Raw genomic sequence first — 18021 nt, 5'->3', positions numbered from 1 at the left:
TAAAAAAACGTCAATGTGTGTGTGTGTGTGTGTGTGTGTGTGTGTGTGTGTGTGTTACATGGCAGATACCATGTGCCTTTGCAACTGATCTGACTGACTTGTCCTTCTTTGTGACCTCATCAGAAGATTTATTAAAAACAATTGCAGGCACACCTCTGTCAGTCTTTCTTTAAAATTATTAAAATCAAGAAAGTTTTCTTAGTTATATGTAAGGTGATGGTTGTAAAACTTTTTAAAGCTGTGTTACAACCCACCCCACCCCTGTCAGCCATTGTTTAACTAGCTGTATTAGCCAAATGATTTGAAATTAACAGGGGAAAAATGCGTCCCAATTTACCTGAGAAACTACAGTTTAATGTAATATAGTTCATATGGTTTTATCTGCAATAGTATAAGTACTAAACACAAAATAGTCTTGATTCAGAAATTTACTTTCTCACCTCAAAATCAGTTTTTTCTCGATGGAATCTGCATGTGCCTGTTTGCAGCCTTGATATTCACCATGTGGGATCTGGGAGGAATTGGGTAAATACTGGAATTATCATATGGAAGGTGTAGGGGCTCGGGGGCCCCCAGACGTTGAGATTTCTGGTAATCTGAGATGTTGATGTTGCCAATTGCATGTGTAATTAATGAGTGCGATATCAGTTCACTACTACACCAGTAATGTTAATGTTATATGGTTGAAAAAAAACATATAACAGGCACTTATATGCCTGTAGATTGTCGACTGTGAACACAGTAATATTGAGTATTGTCCTCACACGGACACTGTAGGATAGCACGTGCGCAAGAAATGCTTTCATTATATTTTAATATTTTGTTCTACATTCACAAAATCAGTATAGGAAACAATAACCTCTTAAATGTTTGCTCCTACAATCGATTGTTTAATGTATCTCTATTAAACAAAGTGCGCAACAAAAACGCATCGTGAAGACACCCTTTTTGAATAAGGAACCAACTTGAGCCTCCGAATACGGAGCTGCGAATAAGTAAGCAAACGAATCTGAAACTGCGAATAAGTAACCAACTTCAGCGTCGTACGGATCTGGTTTTGAGTTTGTTTAGAAGCTTGTTTTTTCGACGAAGTCGCCATTACTATTCTAAACTCTACTAATATAACAATTCAGCCAGGAACACAAAATCCAATAAATTATAAAACCGCGAATATCTGGAGCTCTCGCCGCGGTCACGTGACTCCTATGATTTCTTTTTGGAATTGTGCCTAAATGTTCGTTTCAGCACCTGTAACTCACTGAATTTTTTAGCTAGATTTCTCAACCTTTTATACAAAGTACAGACATTTGTTTATTACAAATAGCACCAATTCAAACCTCAATTCAAATATCAGAGCCCTCGTGCGTTGATGTCAAATACACGGTGTACCGTTACAACCAACTCTTCTTCCGGGGTAGGTTGTAACATATGCTGGGGTAAGTTGTAAAAATTAGACAAAAGAAGCAAAAACAGAGGCCACACCATGCAAAATGCTTCAAAAAGTGGTTTTAAATAAAATAACAATCTAGAACAATCTCTCTACCTCTCTCTGTGACTGACCATAACTCATATCCACTTCCTGTGTGTATGTGTGTGTGTGTGTGTGTGTAAAATAGGGTACTTTAACAAACGTATTTAACAATATGTATGCTTAATGAACACTAATACAATGTACCTGTGTAAAGATCATGTAGGTCAAATAGTAAAAAAACGTCAATGTGTGTGTGTGTGTGTGTGTGTGTGTGTGTGTGTGTGTGTGTGTGTGTGTGTGTGTGTGTGTTACATGGCAGATACCATGTGCCTTTGCAACTGATCTGACTGACTTGTCCTTCTTTGTGACCTCATCAGAAGATTTATTAAAAACAATTGCAGGCACACCTCTGTCAGTCTTTCTTTAAAATTATTAAAATCAAGAAAGTTTTCTTAGTTATATGTAAGGTGATGGTTGTAAAACTTTTTAAAGCTGTGTTACAACCCACCCCACCCCTGTCAGCCATTGTTTAACTAGCTGTATTAGCCAAATGATTTGAAATTAACAGGGGAAAAATGCGTCCCAATTTACCTGAGAAACTACAGTTTAATGTAATATAGTTCATATGGTTTTATCTGCAATAGTATAAGTACTAAACACAAAATAGTCTTGATTCAGAAATTTACTTTCTCACCTCAAAATCAGTTTTTTCTCGATGGAATCTGCATGTGCCTGTTTGCAGTCTTGATATTCACCATGTGGGATCTGGGAGGAATTGGGTAAATACTGGAATGATCATATGGAAGGTGTAGGGGCTCGGGGGCCCCCAGACGTTGAGATTTCTGGTAATCTGAGATGTTGATGCTGTCTTCAAGCTGTGTCATGGCATCACTCAGTTGTTACAATGACTTGACTGGAAAGCAATGTCTCAGTGAGCCCTCATGCCTGTGGTCACCTCTGGCAGCCAAATCTATAGCAGCAAAACTAAAGGGAGGGGCCCTTTAGTTTTGCTGTTATAGATTTGGCTGCCAGAGCCACATGCTCATCACTGGCACGTGAGCTGTGTACATTTAAATCAATGGTGGTTTAAATTGATGTCCACTCAGTCTGTATTGTCTATCTTCTTGCATGGCTCTACCCAAACGATTGGAGACAGGCACCTGCAGGCACCTGGGAGATGGTCTGGCTTGCCGGTGGATGTGCTGATGCCGGGGTTGGATGTGCCGTTGCCACGGAGGGTCGTGCTGGTGCTGGCTCTTGCCTGAGGCCCACCGCCTGCACCGAGGGGACTGAAGCTGCTTGGCCGGGGAACAGGAGCCTTGACTGTTGCTGTATAACTTTGAAACCACCCTGCGACCACGGACTTGTGCTAGCAGGCTGCCCAATGGAGGATGGGTTCCCTTTTGAGTCTTGGTCCTCCCGAGGTTTCTTCCTAATCCCCACCATCATAGGGAGTTTCTCCTCGCCACTGTCGCCTTTGGCTTGCTCATTGGGGATCTGGACCCATACGATTGTAAAGCTGCTTTGTGACAACGTGTGTTGTGAAAAGCGATATATAAATAAATTTGACTTTGACTTTGACTCCTATCTTATCCGTGAATGGTGGAATTAATGGTGTTACTCTCCCCATGTTACAACCACACGGTCTCCCTACTTTATACTTGTATACTATATATATATTACATGTTTCACTATTTTTGTGAAGCTAACAGTTGAGCAAACATATTTCAAGCATCAATATAATTGATCTCTTTCAGTAAAGGTGTAGTTTCCATATTAAGAATGTGTAAGAATGTGTGGTGTAGAGGGGTAAGATTGTGTGATGTAGAGGGGTAAGAATGTGTGGTGGAGAGGGGTAAGACTGTGTGGTGTAGAGGGGTGAGACTGGTGTAGAGGAGTAAGAATGTGTGGTGGAGAGGGGTAAGACTGTGTGGTGTAGAGGGGTAAGACTGTGGTGTAGAGAGGTAAGACTGTGGTGTAGAGGGGTAAGACTGTGGTGTAGAGGGGTAAGACTGTGGTGGAGAGGGGTAAGAATGTGTGGTGTAGAGGGGTAAGAATGTGTGGTGGAGAGGGGTAAGAATGTGTGGTGTAGAGGGGTAAGACTGGTGTAGAGGGGTAAGACTGTAGTGTAGAGGGGTAATAATGTGTGGTGTAGAGGGGTAAGACTGTGTGGTGTAGAGGGGTAAGAATGTGTGGTGTAGAGAGGTAAGACTGGTGTAGAGGGGTAAGAATGTGTGGTGTAGAGGGGTAAGACTGTGTGGTGGGGAGGGGTAAGAATGTGTGGTGTAGAGGGGTAAGAATGTGTGGTGTAGAGGGGTAAGAATGTGTGGTGTAGAAGGCTAAGAATGTGTGGTGTAGAGAGGTAAGACTGTGTGGTGTAGAGGGGTAAGACTGTAGTGTAGAGGGGTAATAATGTGTGGTGTAGAGGGGTAAGACTGATGTAGAGGGGTAAGACTGTGGTGTAGAGAGGTAAGACTGGTGTAGAGGGGTAAGAATGTGTGGTGTAGAGGGGTAAGACTGTGGTGTAGAGGGGTAAGACTGGTGTAGCGGGGTAATAATGTGTGGTGTAGAGGGGTAAGACTGTGATGTAGAGGGGTAAGACTGTGTGGTGTAGAGAGGTAAGACTGGTGTAGAGGGGTAAGAATGTGTGGTGTAGAGGGGTAAGACTGTGTGGTGTAGAGGGGTAAGACTGTGTGGTGTAGAGGGGTAAGACTGTGTGGTGTAGAGGGGTAAGACTGTGTGGTGTAAGGCTGAGGGGACAAAACAGTGAAATAAGGGCAACAATTGTTTTACATGCAAGTCATGGTCTTACAATGGCTGAAGCTGGTCACTGGGTGCAGCTGAATATTGAAAGAGCAACTGTGTCTTCAATCGTTCAAACATTTCATAGAGAAAACGTATGTAATTCAGAAATGTGCTCTCTGCTGTAGTGCTGCACATTGACATACATTCTGACGTTTTTCAATTTTTGGTTATTCTTCTTATACCATTCTTATATAGGATATCAAGACTAGCTCATAGTGGTAGCAGAGGTTCCATTTTCACACAACAAGAGGAGGCTGTATGTGCTCAGGATGTTGTGAATGTGTAGAGTAAGTTTGTAATTTTGCAGTTTTTGTCAACAAATTGCAGTGTGAGCAATACAGTCAAACAATATTGCTGTACAAATTTAATTCCAGTCCAATTTCTTGCTATCAGTCTCCCACAAAGTCATGTGTAACTTTGTGTTCCATGTAAGTTTGTATGTGTGTAACATGTATTTGATATACCATGTGTGCAGTGTTCTTGAAATCAAAAGCTTAGCTAGTTTCCATCAGAATATACAGTCTGCACTGTCTTGATTATAGGTGATGACACACAGACTAGATATTCTGATGGCACTGACAAATTGACTGACCTAAATATTTGCTTTTTTGAGTGAAGTATGTGCTTTTGCAGGTATTTCATTGAGTTTTGCTGTGGGTTCGATTCCCAGACCTGAGGCCATGATTGAGGTGCCCTTGAGCAAGGCACCTAACCCCAATTGGGTGCCGGGCTAGGGCTGCCCACTTTATGATAAAAACAAGGGACGAAATGTGATGTCTTATTAATATTCATGAGTAGTCGATGCCGATTGGTTTACGTTCGTCTCGAGCTCAGGAGGCAGCCAATGGTGAAGTTGGCTTGTTGATGGAGCAAAGTGAGTAATTTAAAAGAATGTTCGAAAATATATTGCTACAAAGAAAGCAAATATTAAACATCAGAACATTCTGCCACTTCTACAGCCCGCGAGCGGTCGGGTGGAAACAAGAAGCCTCGTTTTTAGTGAAACAAGAATAAGCAAGAACAAGTAGGTGAGTGTTTTCTTTATTATAGGGGATGCTCTACTGTAAGTTCGCATCTTAAGGGACCGTGTCGCTTGTTATGAACGATGACATCACGTTAAACAAATTCATTTTTGTATTATACCGACACAAAACGTGTGTGGAGGGGGGGCTGTTGTACTGTATTTAATTATATAAGATGATGTACTAGTAAACATATGGTTCAAGAAGGAATAATGTTCACCCCAAAAAATTAAGCCCAACGTAAAATAGCGTTTAGCTGATGTCTCTCATATCACGCGAATATTGCCATTTCTACGAAAGAAACACTGGAGATATTTATATCGTATTTTCATATAAATCCAGTAGCGCAACTTAGTTGTCAGAATATAAGTGCGTCTTGGCGCGAGCGTGCGCACGCGAGAATGTACAGACTCCTTACAACTCACTTGTTCAAGTGCACACTTGTTTTCGTGAAATACCTTTTTTTGGAACACTTCATTATTTAAAAAATTACAAGCCCATTTTGAATGAAATTTGACTTTTATTTGTATCATTCTCTAAACGTGAGTTTTCAATGGAAAAAAGTCACACCGCCAACTGATAAAATCCATATCCAATATTAACAGTCATTGTTAAGACCTTCAGTTCACTTCTGTTTACCCTCCATTGTCTGCAGGCCTTGTTGCATATATTTTGCAGTTAGTAAATCAATATAGACCTACAATTAAGACAGTAAAAAGACTAAAAAGTAGGAGAAGGAGTTATAGGCTACTGAGTGTGTTGTCATTACACAAACGCAGATGCGCATTTTTCCACAGGTAATGGGGAACTTCCCGTTTCTTCTTTCACAAATGAATGTGTTATTTTATGTTGCCTGACAAAACCTATACAACAGAAAACGTTCAGCTTAACACACAGATTTGCAAACTCTACCTTAATTATTTGTATGTGGTCGTCCTCACGTTATCTATCATTGATTTGGGCTAGAGCGACTAGTTTATCAGGTGACCAGTCGGCTAAAAATGCTTAGTAGTTTGGTGCTGTATGAGACATTTTACTGCACAACAAAATGATTTCACGTTGGGCTTAGAGGGCAAACGGTACGATTTTACTTGACGTGTATGTAACCTGGCTGGTGGGGACGGGAAAACTCTTCTTCGAAGCCTATCTTCTACTTCGAAGTACGCTTCCTTCCGCTTGCTGAGAGGGAAAGGACAAAGGAAGAGAGAGGTCGGGTGTGTGCGAGGTGGTGGCTCATTTCAGGGCATTGTTTTTAATCGCTCAGGTTTTCAAAAGATCATTTCAAACCGACCTCAGTAAAATGATAATAATAATAATAATAATAATAATAATAATAATAATAATAATAATAATAATTATTATTATTATTATTATTATTAATAAAAAAACTAAGTTTCAAAAAGGCACTTTCGTTTATAAAGGGCAGAGTTGGTGGTGCTTTAGCGCCATCTGATGTCTATGTGTGCACGCCACTGCATGAGCCAGTTCAGATGAACACGCGCTGATGAACACCGTGTCCAGTTCAGACCAGTTTCAGGTAGGGGGGGAAGGGGGTTACGGGCGCACGCGCTGAGTCGCTAAAGCCTGGTTTAAGAGTCCTTAAGTAGCACTTACTTGACTCCTCCCCCGCGTTTGCACAGAACAGGGTTTGCCAGTCGAAAACTGAACCACCGATTTACATACGTTTCTATATTATTAAGCCACAAAAGTGTCGTTATGTAACGAATAATCATAAAATCAAACAACAAAAATGTATTTACACAACATGTATGTAAAAAAAAGTTCATTTGTAATTGCTGTCCATCGCATGACAAGCCTACCTAAATAGGCAGTTAGTTAACCTATTCTAATAACCTTTAGAAGCAATCAAGCAGCAAGCATGGCAAACCGACCACGCAAAACAAATATTTCTCAGGACGAACTAACACAAATGCTGGAAGAAATTGAAGAAAACAAGAGCATACTATTCTCCAAAGCTCAGGGAAGCTCAACAAATAAAGAAGAAAACCAGAAATGGGAAGAAATTGCCCAGAAAATAAGTGCCTGCAGTGCATACAAGAGATCTGCAATGGACATACGCAAAAAAGTCATGCAAAAAGAAAGGGAGTGGAACTTAGTAAAGAGAGGGCAAAGACTGGTGGAGGTCAATCATCTACAACAGCCCTCACACCAGGAAAAAGCTCTGGGAATACTGGGCCCAACTGCAACCCAAGGCATCACTGGGGGGATAGATGTAGCCTCAAATGAGTTCCTGACTACCTCACCTCAACCTGCATCCCCTGTGCAACCTTCTTTTCCCTCAAACAGTCCCGTCCCATCTTCTGGCCCTTCCTCTGTACAACATATTGAAAGGCATTCACATGCTCTTTACAATGAATGTAGATGTAGCGAGAAGTTAATTTCTATTGAAAGCCAAAGGCTGCAGATAGAAAAAGAGCGTCTGCATTTATGCCATTTATATGCAGTGTTGCGAATAACGCCGTTAAAAATAACGGCGTTAGGTAACGGCGTCATTTTGTCAGTAACGGGATAATATAATTAATTTCTTTTCCTGTCGTTACAACGCCGTTGACGTTACTGGTAATTAAAAGCGGTGCGTTACTATATACTGATATACTAACAGTAATACGAGCTGACCGCTGCCCAGGCTAGTGAGGAGTAACAGATCTCGATAGGTTCTCGGTGTACCTGTTTAACTTAACAAGTCAGTAAGCGATTGGCTAAGGCAGCGTTATGTTAGCCAATCAGAGCCAGTGTTTATATAGTGTAACAGTTTACTTTTGCTTTTTTTTTAAAGGATTTTAAAGGATTTTATCCTGCACTGGTCTGTTGATGTGCAATAAATATCAAAAGTTAAACACCTTTCTGATCTACTTATTTCAACTGACTGTGAAAACTGCTTTTTCAAAAAAATCCTTATTCACTGGCTCATAACTTTTTTTTTTAACTGTAACGCAAATAGTTACTTTCCCTGGTAACGAGTTACTTTTATTATAGAGTAGTTCAGTTACTAACTCAGTTACTTTTTTGAACAAGTAGTGAGTAACTATAACTAATTACTTTTTTAAAGTAACGTTCCCAACACTGTTTATATGTGTATATTAATAAATAGTATGTTGTATTTCGTGAAAACAATAATTTCAATTTAGTATGTATATTTATGCGCAGTATTGAACTAAGGACGTTGGATCTAATTTATGTGACGCAATTACGCGTTCAAAAGTACATTTAAAGCCTCATTTATACTCCCTTTACGTACGTAAACGTATACGTGCGTTTCAAGCGATATAAACGGCACTGCCCACATACTTCCACGCGTCAACTCCGTTGAAATGGTTGTTAAGCAATACATCCAGCAGGGGGCAGTTCAGAGTATCAAGCATGGCGGCGGTGGAGGAGCTTTTAGTGTTGTACCTGCTTCGAAAACGAAAAAGAAGGCAAACAAGACGGCGGTGGTCTGTGAGGCCATTAAATACTATGCGACTTTTGGACGGAGAATTTTATTCACTTGTTTTATTCACTTGTTTTACCGATGAGAGAGATTGATGACGAACGTCATTTCCAGTATTTTCGAATGTCCGTCAGAGCATTCGATAACTTGCTTCGCCGGGTAGTGAGAGAGTCTCCCAGTCTCGCGCCGTATACTATTGGGTAGCCCCGCACATCATATAGAAGCGTCCTATACTGCCCCCACGGCTGCCAGTGGTATTGCTCCGTACAGTACGCATTCATAAGCTTTCAGAAATCGTGCACAAATACGCACGAAATGAACGCAGAGAACGGACAAAAGGCCCCGTCCGTATACGTATGCGTATTTAACGTTGAGCATAAATGGGCCTTAACTGTTCATGGATTCGTGTTTGTACACACAAGCGTGCGTAGTTCCGAGCGTTTTAAATGGATAATCAGTGGCTTCTATCGTTTTCCAAACAGAACTGCGCGTGAACTTCAGGTTAAGAACAACTTAGCGAGTTACGACAGGGTCAGATCACTCGTAGATTTACGAACGAGTCTAAGTACGACGTGGGTTATGAAGGCTTTTGGGAAACAGGTGTTGTGCCGAATTCAGCACCCCCGCCGTGAAATGCATCCCCTTCTCGTGAACGCGCACAGTACGGTCTGCTTTCGAAAACGGATACAATCTGCTTCGATATCGCTAAAAATAGCGAGAGAAACATATCTTACTTTTCAGTTAATGTTGATGGAAATCGCTGATTTACAGAAAAGAGCTCAATGTTGTTTTATACTACGATTACACGGGAAAATGTAGTTTTGCATATTGTACAAAAACGATGGTTTCAGCGATGTGATTACCAAAAGGCAGTGATAAATTAAATGTTAAATGCTTTTACAAAACGTTGGCATATTAAAGAGTTTACGAAGTAATGTTTTGATTGATTGATAGCATCAACAACAGCTGCAATGAAGGCATGGATAGTTATGTCCTGTGTTCGACACATACTGTGTTGTATGTGAGTGCTGTGCTTGTTTCAGTCTGTTAGAAAAACCATGTACTGACGACGAGGCCTGACAGCAGTGCATCCTGTTATATTTAATACTGAGATATAATTATAAAAATTTTATTCTGTATTTTCTAACTGACATGCATATACATTATAATATGGTGTTGCATCTGTAAAGCTGGTTGGTTGTGTCTATATGGCTACAATGATTTTGAGCTAGAATCAACAACATTCAAACAAAAAGTGAGAGCTATAATGGGGTGCTTTTTACAACAGGCTACCTGCCGTAAAATGCACCCCTCCCCTAATATTGGCTACACTGGTCCTACATGCATGAAACTCCTAGAATCAACATGATTTGGTCTCAACTATATCATTATAAAGTGAATTTGACCTACCATCAACTGAGACTGAGTTACAAGGGGGTGCATTTTACGGCGTACAGCAGTACGCGAGCAACCTAGTACGTCCGAATACACAGTATGCATTAAACCAGTACGCGAAACGTACCCGGATGACGTACTGCATCGGCAGCCATTTTTAAGTATGTGTGCAGCACACTGTCCTATCCCATGATTCAACTGAAAAAAAATTAAAGAATGTAAATTCTTTACATTCTTTAATTCTTTAATCTTAAGTTTTACTTAGGTGTTACTCTTGACTCAACTTTAACTAAAAATCATGTAAAAAACTGCAAGTCTTTGAAATTTAACTTGGCAAATTTTAGGTATATTCGAGGATCTCTCTCTACTGAGGCATCACATATTGTCACGTTACAGTCCCCGAACCCTTCCTTTGGGGCGTGTGTTAACGTTGTCTGCGTCTAATCGTCTGCGTCAGTGTATCTCCGTGGGTGCGGGTGTGTCTTGTAATTATTCGTCTCACCTGTGGCTCGTCTCGTCATCACGTGGGGTTGATGTGGTCTGTCTATTTAATGTGCGTTCGCGCAGTGTCTTGTGCTCATCGTTGTCTAAGTCTGCACATTGTGTATGCTTGTTTCGTGTTGCTCGTGCGCTATTGCGCAATACCTGTGTCAGAAATAAACGTGACCATGTCTGAACCAGCGGATTCCGTGTCTCATCCGTCTGCCGCCGCCCGCGTCACAGAACGACGAGCCGACCAGAGACACCCAAAGATGCCAGGATACGCCACCCAGCCCAAGAGGAGTCAGAGACCTAGCCGGCGCCACCATGCCTCTACTCCTGCCCAACGCCGCGCGGTCACCATAACTCCCGAACTGATGGAGCAGGACCCGTTATGCAGCATCATGCTGCTTCGGGCTCGGGAGGCCTCTTCTGCAGAATTAGCGGAATACTTCCGCGACACCGCAGAGCAGATGTGGCGGGAGAGACACCCTTCTCCTTCCCGAGACCTCTCTCCAATCAGGTTAGGCGTCCTTGAGCTCTGCTCTACCGCCAAGACTCGGTTCGGGGATGAGGGATCGGAGGAGGAAGAGGGGGAAGAAGACTCAGCTCCCTCTGTCTGTTCCGCTCCCACAGCGGATTACGGGGAAGGCGAGAAGGAAGAGGAGAACGAGGAGGAGGAAGACCCAGCTCCCTCTGTCTGTTCCACACCTACGGTGGATTACGGGGAGGAGGACGAAGAGGAAGAGGAGGAAGACTATCCTCCCTCCGTCTGCTCTGCTCCCGCTGACTACTACAGTGGGGAGGAGGAAGATGAGGAAGACTACCCTCCCTCGGTGTGTGAAGCCTCCACCGTAAACTACGGTGAGGAGGAGGAGGAGGAGTACCCTCCTTCGGAGGGCTCCTACACTGAGGAGGAAGAGAGCCCTCCCCCCTCGGAGCTATTGGCTGGAACTGTGACGGGGAGGTGGACTCCAGAAGTGAGCCCATCCTCCGAGCGCTCCGGAGGAGAGGAGATGGACTACTCCCGGGGTGGCAGCCCAGAGCAGCCCATGAGCTGGAGCCAGGGCAGTGAGGCGATGGAGACGGAGGAAAACGCTCACACTACCGACTCCAGAGGGCGGTCGCGAGGCGAGTGGGGCGTGCCATATGGTCAGCCGGGAGGAGAGTCCAGCCGCGCTGCACCTGGCGCGTCCACCAGCTGCGCTGCGCCCGGTGGAGGGTTTGCAGCAAGGGCAGGAGGAGGACCGCCCACCGCAGCGCCTGCAGCACCAGCAGCTCCCGGTCTCTCTCCCCTGATCGCCCTCCTACTGGCGCGTAGCCTGGCGCCTGTTGCATGTGTGTCTGTCCCTGTGTTCGTATGTATTCCCGTATGTCTACCTAATCTCCTTTTCCCTTTCGTGCCTCTGTGTGTTAATGTTCCTGTTTGTGTGTTTGTAAACGTCCCATTGAATGTGTCTAACGTGTTTTCCCCCGTCTTCCCAGGGAGGGTGTTCTAGGCCAGGGGTGCTCATTACGTCGATCGCGATCGACCGGTCGATCGCGAAGGAAGTGTCGGTCGATCGCGAAGGAATGTGCGTAGATCGCGTCACATAAAATAGTAGTAGATGAATCGCACATCTGCACTGACGGTTGTATTTTGATTGACATTCACGGTAGCCAATCTGCAATCCACTCAACAAATTACGTTCGCCACCCCCCCCCCCCCCCTCAACAAATTACGGTCGCCACCCCCCCCCCCTCGCAAGCTGAAAACTGTGGGCACCCCTGTTCTAGGCCGTTCGTGGCGGACTCTCCACCGAGGGCGGTCATCTCCCAGACGCAGGACTGGGCGCTTCGGATCCGCCCATCGACGTGGGTTCGGGGCATGTCCTGTTGGCACCCCGGGACGGGTAGTGCCCTTGGTGGGGGCGTCTGTCACGTTACGGTCCCCGAACCCTTCCTTTGGGGCGTGTGTTAACGTTGTCTGTGTCTAATCGTCTGCGTCAGTGTATCTCCGTGGGTGCGGGTGTGTCTTGTAATTATTCGTCTCACCTGTGGCTCGTCTCGTCATCACGTGGGGTTGATGTGGTCTGTCTATTTAATGTGCGTTCGCGCAGTGTCTTGTGCTCGTCATTGTCTAAGTCTGCATGTTGTGTATGCTTGTTTCGTGTTGCTCGTGCGCTATTGCGCAATACCTGCGTCAGAAATAAACGTGACCATGTCTGAACCACGAGCCGACCAGAGACACCCAAAGATGCCAGGATACGCCACCCAGCCCAAGAGGAGTCAGAGACCTAGCCGGCGCCACCATGCCTCTACTCCTGCCCAACGCCGCGCGGTCACCATAACTCCCGAACTGATGGAGCAGGACCCGTTATGCAGCATCATGCTGCTTCGGGCTCGGGAGGCCTCTTCTGCAGAATTAGCGGAATACTTCCGCGACACCGCAGAGCAGATGTGGCGGGAGAGACACCCTTCTCCTTCCCGAGACCTCTCTCCAATCAGGTTAGGCGTCCTTGAGCTCTGCTCTACCGCCAAGACTCGGTTCGGGGATGAGGGATCGGAGGAGGAAGAGGGGGAAGAAGACTCAGCTCCCTCTGTCTGTTCCGCTCCCACAGCGGATTACGGGGAAGGCGAGAAGGAAGAGGAGAACGAGGAGGAGGAAGACCCAGCTCCCTCTGTCTGTTCCACACCTACGGTGGATTACGGGGAGGAGGACGAAGAGGAAGAGGAGGAAGACTATCCTCCCTCCGTCTGCTCTGCTCCCGCTGACTACTACAGTGGGGAGGAGGAAGATGAGGAAGACTACCCTCCCTCGGTGTGTGAAGCCTCCACCGTAAACTACGGTGAGGAGGAGGAGGAGGAGTACCCTCCTTCGGAGGGCTCCTACACTGAGGAGGAAGAGAGCCCTCCCCCCTCGGAGCTATTGGCTGGAACTGTGACGGGGAGGTGGACTCCAGAAGTGAGCCCATCCTCCGAGCGCTCCGGAGGAGAGGAGATGGACTACTCCCGGGGTGGCAGCCCAGAGCAGCCCATGAGCTGGAGCCAGGGCAGTGAGGCGATGGAGACGGAGGAAAACGCTCACACTACCGACTCCAGAGGGCGGTCGCGAGGCGAGTGGGGCGTGCCATATGGTCAGCCGGGAGGAGAGTCCAGCCGCGCTGCACCTGGCGCGTCCACCAGCTGCGCTGCGCCCGGTGGAGGGTTTGCAGCAAGGGCAGGAGGAGGACCGCCCACCGCAGCGCCTGCAGCACCAGCAGCTCCCGGTCTCTCTCCCCTGATCGCCCTCCTACTGGCGCGTAGCCTGGCGCCTGTTGCATGTGTGTCTGTCCCTGTGTTCGTATGTATTCCCGTATGTCTACCTAATCTCCTTTTCCCTTTCGTGCCTCTGTGTGTTAATGTTCCTGTTTGTGTGTTTGTAAACGTCCCATTGAATGTGTCTAACGTGTTTTCCCCCGTCTTCCCAGGGAGGGTGTTCTAGGCCAGGGGTGCTCATTACGTCGATCGCGATCGACCGGTCGATCGCGAAGGAAGTGTCGGTCGATCGCGAAGGAATGTGCGTAGATCGCGTCACATAAAATAGTAGTAGATGAATCGCACATCTGCACTGACGGTTGTATTTTGATTGACATTCACGGTAGCCAATCTGCAATCCACTCAACAAATTACGTTCGCCACCCCCCCCCCCCCCCCCTCAACAAATTACGGTCGCCACCCCCCCCCCCTCGCAAGCTGAAAACTGTGGGCACCCCTGTTCTAGGCCGTTCGTGGCGGACTCTCCACCGAGGGCGGTCATCTCCCAGACGCAGGACTGGGCGCTTCGGATCCGCCCATCGACGTGGGTTCGGGGCATGTCCTGTTGGCACCCCGGGACGGGTAGTGCCCTTGGTGGGGGCGTCTGTCACGTTACGGTCCCCGAACCCTTCCTTTGGGGCGTGTGTTAACGTTGTCTGCGTCTAATCGTCTGCGTCAGTGTATCTCCGTGGGTGCGGGTGTGTCTTGTAATTATTCGTCTCACCTGTGGCTCGTCTCGTCATCACGTGGGGTTGATGTGGTCTGTCTATTTAATGTGCGTTCGCGCAGTGTCTTGTGCTCGTCATTGTCTAAGTCTGCATGTTGTGTATGCTTGTTTCGTGTTGCTCGTGCGCTATTGCGCAATACCTGCGTCAGAAATAAACGTGACCATGTCTGAACCAGCGGATTCCGTGTCTCGTCCGTTTGCCGCCGCCCGCGTCACACATATGTACTTAAATTCTATGATTCTCTCACGTCTTCAATACTGTGTGACAAGTTGGTCGCCTTTGGAATCAATTTTTAAAAGTGCAATAAAAATCACGATAAGAAATATAGACAATATCACCAATGTCATATTTAAATACAATTTTCTTAATTTTGACAATTTAATAATCTATGCAAATATTTGTCTACTTTTTAAAGTCATCTATGGAGTAGTTGCGCCTCCTCTAAGAAGGTTTATAACATTGAGCTCAGAAAAAACAACTCGAGTCACAAGAGCAACCTCTAGAGGAGAGTGCAGCATCCCAAAATATAGGACCTCCTTTGCTAAATCTGCGTTCTCAGTTGTTGCCATGAGCCATTGGAATACTTTGCCAAATGAGATCATAACATGTATAAGTTTCCCAATATTCGCACATCTGACAAAGAAATGGCTTTTGTCTAAGCAAGTTTGGTTTGGTTTGGTTTGTCTGGGAAAGTGTGATAATGTACAGGTGTGTGTATGCAAACAAGTTATTGTTTTGTGATAACTGGCGGAATTTTGTAAGTTTTATAAGTTTTATGAATGGTGTAATTGAGAGATTAATCTGATATGTTGTATGCCCGTATTTGTGTTTAACAGTTTCTACCATCCATTGTACAAAATCTGTTACTCTGGTTAAACATCAACCTGTCCAGGGACTTAAGGTGCAAATTAGCTTATTGCTATAACCTGGCACAATGCATCTCTCCGGTTAATGTACTTGTTGCGTATTGTCTCTGATGAATCAATCAATCAATCAATTAATCAATCAATCCAATGGGGTCATGCATGGGCGGGACAATGGGTGGGTAAATGGGCGGAGTTGAGCAGCAGCACGCGTTCGGAGCTCAGCTGTTTTTGTTTATGAGTTGTTTTGTAAAGTGAAACAAAGAGCCCCGTTAACGACACGAGTAACATTATAAACCAGCAGTTTTCTTAAATAATAAAGAATATTATTAAACACACTCACGACCTGTTTTCTGCACTAGGTGTATTTAAATAGATAAACAATAGCTCCCTACATAGGAGGTTTATAAGGGTTAGTCACCCAGATTAGGCGACTCTCTGCATCTGTAACCGTTGATATGTTTCCAAGGACAATGGCTCCATCGCTTTCCACTGCATTCTCGTGGCTCTGGTGGATGGCGGTCACAGCGGTGGTCGAGAACCTGCTCTTCTCCGCCGTGCTGCTGGGATGCGGGTCTCTTCTCATCATCATGCTCCAGTCCGAAGAATTCTGTTTGTACTTCTCCAGAGAGCCGGGTAAGAGCGCGAGGTGTCAGCCGCAGAGAGGGGGTCTGATGTCAGTGTGCCTGTGCTTTTCTTTTACACAGTAGAGGTTTATTATTGCTTTAATATAAGTAATTACATCTGAATTTATTATATTGAAAGGGAATAAACAGTCAACAATCTGAAACTTTTTTGCCAACTGTTTATTCTTTTATATTTTATAGTAAGTGAATTATAAAAATACTTCTCTCATAACACTAACAAAACAACAAAATGTTACTTGATTTTGTGAACAATTTTCAACATCAACTCTATTTAGCTCATGTAGGACAGTATGTGTGAATGTATTTCTCACATGTGCAGCACACAGCTTTTGTCTTACAGTCCATCTTCCGGGGGCAAAACTGGCTCGTCAAACTGGAAATCATTCTTCAAAACTGAAGAGGGATTTCTTCTTCTTCATCTGAAGATGCATCATAATTCCTCCCCATCTTCCTCTTCAGATACATCTTCATCCTCTTCTTCCTCCAGAGTTCCTGAAAATATCTCATCCAGGACCTTTTGGACACTGAAACATCTATTCATGGCTTCAGCAAGGAAGCAACTATGGGTGCTTTTATTCAGGGTCTCTTTATATACTCAGTTTTGAATTTGTTTTAATTATGTCTGAGATTATTATATCTATTATTATTATGTTTGTTTTTTGTTTTGTTTGGGAGCTTGTGTGATATGTGGAGTTAGCTGCAGATCAAGAGTGCAGGTGCAGGTCAAATGCAAGTTCAATTCATACATCAATCCAGTTTGTTTGATTTGTGTGTGTGTGTGTGTGTGTGTGTGTGTGTGTGTGTGTGTGTGTGTATGAGAGAGAGTTAGTGTATGGCCTTTGAACTTTTTTCGGGCATTTAAATGCACGGGTCAAAAATGACCCATAAGACCATTTTTGGACCCTAGTGATATACAGCTCACATGGAAACAAAAACAAATTATACATTTTTCTAATGATGGGGTCCCTTTAGGAAAAGTCATTAAAAAATAGTTTAGGGTATTTTTTCTAAAGCTAAACATGGTAGTAGCACTTTTGTGTTTGCAAGGCAACACAAGGGTTAAGAGGTGTCGGCTTTCATTACCTTGTATTGTACAATCTCAGCCTAAATAAAGCCAGAGAACTAGTTGAGTATCTTCAAATACTTTCCTCTTGATGCACTGCAAAAGATGTTGAGTCACCATCAGCCCCGTCGACAGGGGGGGACCACCGGGTCTGTTGTCCCGGGCCCCATGGCCAGGGGGGCCCATCAAAGAGCCCAGCAATTTATTTTATATTTAAAGTCTAGAATTTTTAAGTCATCTTGAAATCTTTCATTAATATAAAATTCTGTACTCAAAATAAGCTCAATGGCTAAAATATATGTTTTTTTTTTACCTATCTGCATATTTCCCATTAAGTGCATACACCCCCACCTCCCACTGAAAAATGGTTTGATCCAGCGACCGGCTGGTACCCGCCCAACTGCGGGAAATACAGTGGTGGATAGTTAAAGTAAATACAGAAGTCTGGAGCGCAGAAAAGAAAGGATAAACATTTACCTGATTAATTTTAATGTTGCATTGTGTTCCAGGTTTGAAAAGTGCTGGAATTTAGGCTAAAGTACTTGAAAATGCTTGAAATTGTAACTACTTCGTTTCACAACAAATAGCTATCTGACTGAACAGTTCCTGTATTACGTTAACAAATACGAGCCTCTTGTAATTCCAGGACGAAACATGAGAGAACGTGAAGACGTTAAGATTGGGCGTTTTGAAAATAAACAACCATTAAATAATGCGATAAAAAGCGAATTATTTCGAATCATTTCGAGTATATGTATAAATATTTAACTTAATTAAGTTTACGTGCTGGGAAATATTGAAATGGACCTTTAAAGTGACG

General features: G+C 44.4%; 1 long non-coding RNA gene across 2 annotated transcripts; it reads left to right on the top strand.

Moving 5' to 3' along the window:
• The first annotated feature begins 5214 nt into the window (after nucleotides 1–5214).
• On the top strand, nucleotides 5215–16603 carry LOC143478159 (uncharacterized). Of its 2 annotated transcripts, none has more exons than XR_013121704.1 (3): nucleotides 5215–5304; nucleotides 15961–16127; nucleotides 16465–16603. It is a non-coding gene; the product is annotated as an uncharacterized LOC143478159 (long non-coding RNA). The 2 variants fall into 2 exon arrangements; XR_013121705.1 differs by lacking the exon at nucleotides 5215–5304 and adding an exon at nucleotides 6016–6095.
• The last annotated feature ends 1418 nt before the right edge of the window (nucleotides 16604–18021 follow it).

Source organism: Brachyhypopomus gauderio, chromosome 16, assembly GCF_052324685.1.
Source record: "Brachyhypopomus gauderio isolate BG-103 chromosome 16, BGAUD_0.2, whole genome shotgun sequence".
NCBI classification, from domain to species: domain Eukaryota; kingdom Metazoa; phylum Chordata; class Actinopteri; order Gymnotiformes; family Hypopomidae; genus Brachyhypopomus; species Brachyhypopomus gauderio.
The sequence above is the reverse complement of the archived record's forward strand: the minus strand, read 5'-3'. Positions and strand labels throughout refer to the sequence as shown.